This window comes from Lactuca serriola, chromosome 8 (genome assembly GCF_051521515.1).
Source record: "Lactuca serriola cultivar US96UC23 chromosome 8, Lser_US96UC23_V15, whole genome shotgun sequence".
Taxonomy (NCBI): domain Eukaryota; kingdom Viridiplantae; phylum Streptophyta; class Magnoliopsida; order Asterales; family Asteraceae; genus Lactuca; species Lactuca serriola.
The window spans coordinates 260179465-260185726 of NC_136415.1; the positions used below are offsets into that span (position 1 = coordinate 260179465).

Consider the following 6262-nt stretch of genomic DNA (forward strand, 5'->3'; position numbering starts at 1 on the left):
CAAGAGCTTTTGTTATTTCTTTGATTTATTAGAGTTATTGCTAAAACCAAGGGCATAAATCATATAAAATACTTCCAGAGGTCAATAAATCCTAAATAAATTCATGGATGATACTTATGGGGAATAATGACCCCTCACCAAATTTCAGAAATTTTTGTTACTGTTTAATACGATTTCTAATTTTCTTTTATTTAGGACATGATAAATTACAAAACCACCTTAGAGGATATGAAAATTGTATCTAACAATTTTCGCATACCTTAACTGTTATGGGTGACTTCAAAAAATAATTTCAAGATTTTTCATCATGTCTTACTATTTTTACCAATTCTTGGTAATTATAATGGTCTAAAAATGGGAAAAATAGTTCTGATTATCCAAAATTCATGAACATTTACCAGGATATAATATTATACAGTAGGAGGTTACATAAAAATTTTGAATATTTTTCTCTACTGTAAACTATTTTTCTCTTATTTTCTAAAGTTAATTGCACTAAAATACACTTAAATATACATAAATACCCAAAACCGGTTTATACATTATGAAAACCACTTTTTATATTTTTCCCAGGATATTTATACTGTAAATGATGTTACAAAAATTTATGGTGATTTATTTTAACTGTTTAATATTATTTCTTTAATTAATGACTATTTAAAGAAATAAAACAAGGAAAAATACAAATAACCACTGAAAAATATCTTTTATATTTTTCCCAGTGTAGTTATGTATAATAACAATTAAATAAAAAGTTTGGCTAATTTCGGAAACTGTTTTCTATTTATTTCAATTTTTATTGGAATAAATGCCCATAAATCATAAAATATAATTAAACAGCTTGAAAATCCATTTTTATATTTTTCCCAGCATTGTAATGTGTAATAGCAGTTAAATAAAAAGTTTGAGAATTTTTATCCCTCGAATGCTATTTTCGTGAATTTATGTTGTAATAAGGACTTAAAAATTTGGAAAGTTTATATTCCAAGGTTGTAATTAATCGCCCGATATATAGAATTTCATTACTTCAGAAAAAGTGTAACTAATTGATATAAAATCCAATACTAAATCATAAATTGGCATTTCCCTATATGTAGAATTTAGTATATTAGCATTAGATATCGACATGGAAACTCACTAGTGCGTGTGTTTGATGTCGTAGGATCCCGGTAGTAAGACGTTGGTGCATCCCGAAGTACTGCTTGTGTCTACACAAAACATCGTGAGTATTCACGCACTCCCCTATTTTCAGTTTTTATGTTTTGGGGTGGAAAAGCATGTCCAGAAAAACTATTGTTTGCATGTTGTATTTAAATTGATTTGTATCAAACATGATTGCTATTGTATTGCTATGTTTCTTTATGTATGTCTATGCAACACGGAACATGAGAACTTATCGTACTAAGGCCCTTCCCTTATCTCTAACCATTAACTCTTTGAGCCAATGGTCATTATGGATAGCGCTATTAGGAATTGACAACTCCTCACTCGCCCGAATCGCTGGAGTGCATGATACCATATTCATCTATGGAACGATAAGCATAGATCTCGATAGGGCTTCAGTCATAGGTTTGGTTGAGACTCATTGTTTGCTCATACACATACAAACGCGTTTCTCGTTATAGCAATAAACTTGTATTCCTTAATAGCAATCAACTTTGTTTTATCATTAAAGCAATGTACTTGTACTTACGAAAAGCATTATTGTACCCTCGATTTATAAACTTGTGATACTCACCAACTATTTTCATAGTTGACGCTCGTTTTACATGCTTTTTCAGGAAATAATTAGTAAGTGGATGTAAAGATTCATCATCATAGAGCATGCTGCATCGTGTTGAAGCTATTATGAAGTTATATTTTGAACAATGTTATTTTGAAAAACTTGTATTCTGTTTCGCTTGAAGCTATGGGTTGTAACTTTTAAATATTGCTATGGTGATGTATCTTTATCTTTTGCATTGAAACCGTTATCGCTGTCATACCTTGCGTTTCCGCTTTAGCGGGGTGTGACAAAGATGCACCGTTGGATTTTGATCCTGCATATCCACTGATGGATAGATGGACATGAAGTCATCCATAAGAACAAATTCTTGGTGATCCTCAAGCTGGAGTCTTGACTAGAGCTTAGCTACATGCGAAGAATGAGGTACTCAATGTTCATCAAGAATTTTGTATGTTCAACACATTTATTTCTAAAATTGAACCAAAGTTAGAAAAGACTACTATGGATGATCCAAATTGGATTGTATCGATGAAATATAATTGGTTTAATTTGAAGAAAATAAAGTATGGAGACTTGTCTCGAAACCCAAAGATGTATAAGTAATAGGCTTAAATGGATCTTTAAAAATAAAACTGAAAAAGAATGGAACATAGTTCGAAATAAGGCTAGGCTTGTTGTAAAACGATATTTGCAACAAGAAGGTATTGATTATGAAGAAACTTTTTCCCCTTTCGCAAAACTCGAGCCCTTTCGAGTATTTTTAGCCTACAAAGCTCATAAGGACTTCGATGTATATCAAATGGATGTGAAGTGTGCTTTTTGCAATGAAGTGTTGGAAGAAACGGTGTATGTCGAGCAACCACCAGGTTTTGTAAATTCACAATACCTTGATCATTGTTACGTTTTAGATAAGACTGTTTATGGATATAAACAAGCACCAGGAGCCTGGTATGGCACTCTAACTAATTTCTTAAAATCATTGAAATTTAAACAAGGATCTGTTGATCCCACTCTCTTATGAAAGAAAGTTGGGAATCATCTCATGCTTGTTAAAAATTATGTTGATGATATTATTTTTGTCTCTACTAATCCTAACTTTTCGAATGAGTTTGAAAATATAATTGTTGGGGCTTATTGTGTTGCGTCTTAGGGCTTTTTGTATATATCCGGATTCGGCCTATCCATACGTGATTATCTCTTAGGGTTAGACTATATATATATATATATATATATATATATATATATATATATATATATATATATATATATGCATGCATGCATGTATGCATTATGGTTTACACGTCTTATTAATTGCGATTGAGTTTTGTAACCCTAAACACCTCTACAGTCGAAGTTCTTAATCGAGCACTTCTAAGGTGTTGAAGCATTAATCATTCAATGTCTTCAAGCCATATTCTTGTTCACTTTACGTACTTTCTTGTTTGCGCACTTAGAATCAATCGATCCTGATAGAACTTTGTTCCAACAATTGGTATCAGAGCAGGAGTTTGTGTGATCAATACACATTCCTTCTGTATCCAGAGTTCCTTAGGGTTTCCGCTTTTATCGTATAAATAACAATTCGTCTTCGTTGTTTTGAAGGAAACTTTGTTTTAGATAAAACCGTAATCTCGAGTTTAACAGTCTGATTCTAAAAACTCAACATGTATCACGATGATTCGCAAACAAATCCCATCAACATCTTAAACAACATTGGATCTACAACTAGGATACCCATACTCTATACTCAAGACTATGAAGTATGGGTGCTTCACTTTGAAGACTACGTGATCGGTTCTGAAGATCATGGCTATCTCATCTGGGAAGCCATCACTCTTGGACCGTTTGTTCATTCGGGAATGAACACTACTGTCAAGACTCAACAGGAGTACAACAAGCTTGTAGCAGATGAACAGAAGATGCCACATGATGAGAAAGAGAAGTTGCTATGTAATGTGAAAGCCATGCGAATGATAAGATTCTCCTTGCAATCTGACACCTTTCGGTTAGTTGGTTCATGCATGATATGTGCATAATTAGTTAATTATTTAGTACATATTCTTAATCATTTTTGAATTAATTATGTGAATAATGTGGACAAAAGGTACTTAAAATGTTTTGAATTTTGTTTTCAGTCCAAAAGATATGCCTGGAGGTAAAAGGAAGCAAGGAGAAGCAATTGAAGATCAAAGAATGAAAATGAGAGAGACAAAAGACCATCTACTCGACGAGTAGACGACTCTACTCGGCGAGTACCGGAGGAAGTTCCAGAAGATAGATACGATTCCTTATTCAAGTCGGATAACTATGCACCTACTCGGGGAGTTGGTCCTGCTACTCGCCGAGTACACCCTGTTTTGAGATATCTATAAAAACTGAATCTCTATCCGAGGAGAACACATTCCTCGCGATTTTTGAAGGTCAAGCTGCGATTAAGAGCCCTAAAGGACGCTGAGGAACCCTAAGCTTCAATCTTTTGAAGAATTCAAGCAATTAGGTTAATCCTACCACTTAGATTTAAGTATTGAATATGTTTGATTTAGAAAACTTTGTTTTTATGATTGTTTCTACTGCACCTATGAACTAAATTCGTTTTTGTTTCTGTTTGGCGAATACCAAGGAACTCCTATGGTTTAATTCTTAGTTTTGATTAATTGTCTATTGGTAATTTATTAAATTAAGTTTGTTAAAGAACCTTGTGCATTAATCACTACTATTTTCTGGTAATTGGAAGACAATTAGGCTGCATGAACATCTCTTAGTTGTTAACCTCATATGTCTATGTGAATACTAAACCATATGCTTAGAAGTAATGATTATGAAACTAAGATTAATAAGACAATAGGAAGATTAATGTGTGAGCTTGTTTGAGAAACCATCAAACAAGAGGTTAATTGAATTAATAACTTAATTGACCATTACAAATCTTATTTAATCCAAACCATTAATCTAGGGAATTAATTAGTTTAAACACTTGATCACCACTTAAATTAGTTAATTGTCTAAGGGTTAGGAGTAATGAACATGAACCTAACCATTATAATTGGTAACCAATAGCAATTAATCTATCATAAATACAAAATAACCATAGGAGTGAATTGGTTGAACCTAAATAGAAACATCTTTATCAAACTTGGTGAATAGTTATTGCTTTAGTTATTTAGTTAATTTAGTGTGCCTAAGTTTCTAGTCTTGCAAAACTAGAAGAAAACCCCTTTTACTTTTATTAGTTGTTTAGTTAAAATTAGTTATTAGTTTAATTTCCCGTTCCCTGAGTTCGACACCTTACTTACTAATCTATACCACTAAAAGACAGGTTCACTGCCTTTGTGTGTCAAATTTATTAATTAAAAGTAGGGATAAAACAAGTGCATTTTACACACATCAAGGTTTTGGCGCCGTTGCCGGGGAACGGTTCTAAATAATTAATCTAATTCCTAATTTTTTCGATCCTTTGTGTGAGTTTACTTGCATAGAGTTCATTTATTGCAATTTAGTAATTAATAATTAGGTTTTAGCATCTGTTTTAGTTTAGGATTAAATTTAGAATTTTTTCAAAATATCACTGATACTCGCCGAGTGCAATCGCACCTACTCGGCGAGTAGCAGTTTATTTGGCAGTAAATTTTAATTTTTTTTTAGTACATTTTTGTTCTTTTTACGCTTTTATTCTGTTTATTTCAGGACTTTCATGACCAGAGGATCAAACACCCCGCTGGTACCCCCGTTTGAAGATCCCGAAACCGCATTGAAAAGAAACAAGGGAAAGGACGTGGATAGTTCAAGTACACCAAAGAAATCACCCTTGTCTAATTTGAAGACTATTTTTGGGAAAAAGAAGAGCAACAAATCAGGAGCATCCCGCGACTGCTATCTTCGAGCTAAAGGGTCATATCCTAGCTTTACTTAAGGAAATACCCTTTTATGGAAAAGACCATGAAGATGCCTATAAACATTTGGATGAAGTCAATGATGTAGCTGATTACTTCAATGTTCCAAATGTGCCCCGCGAGACTCAGCTACTTCGTATGCTTCCAGTGACATTCAAGGGTGCTGCAAAAGACTGGCTTAAATCACTTCCCCCCGGCTCAGTCACCACCTGGGCCAAGATGAAAGAAGAATTCATTGATCACTTCTGCCCACCTTCCAAGATAGCCAAGTTGAAGAAGGCCATTGCTAACTTTGAACAACAAGCTAGAGAGTCTCTAAATGAAGCTTGGGAAAGGTACAAGAGCTTACTAAGAAACTGCCCACACCATGACCTCAACAGCTAGCAAGAAGTATCCATCTTCTATGATGGAGTCAATGTCACAACCAGGCAGTTGCTAGACTCGCAAGGCCCGCTCACAAAGAAGCCACCCCTGGTGATCAAAGAATTGATTGAAGAATTCTCTAAACACTCTAGAGAATACCGCTACCCTAGGCATGATGTCACTAGGGGAGCTGCCTATGCAGCTACTGAAGACTTATCCGCGGTCATGGCTATGCTAAAAACTATGGATAGGAGGATGGATAAAATGGATCAAACAATCCATG

At 34.0% G+C, this 6262-nt stretch overlaps 1 non-coding gene across 1 annotated transcript; it reads right to left on the reverse strand.

Moving 5' to 3' along the window:
- Nucleotides 1–5883: 5883 nt before the first annotated feature.
- Nucleotides 5884–5990, reverse strand: LOC145071591 (small nucleolar RNA R71). Its single transcript, XR_013690597.1, has one exon. It is a non-coding gene; the product is annotated as a small nucleolar RNA R71 (small nucleolar RNA).
- Between the last annotated feature and the right edge of the window lie 272 nt (nucleotides 5991–6262).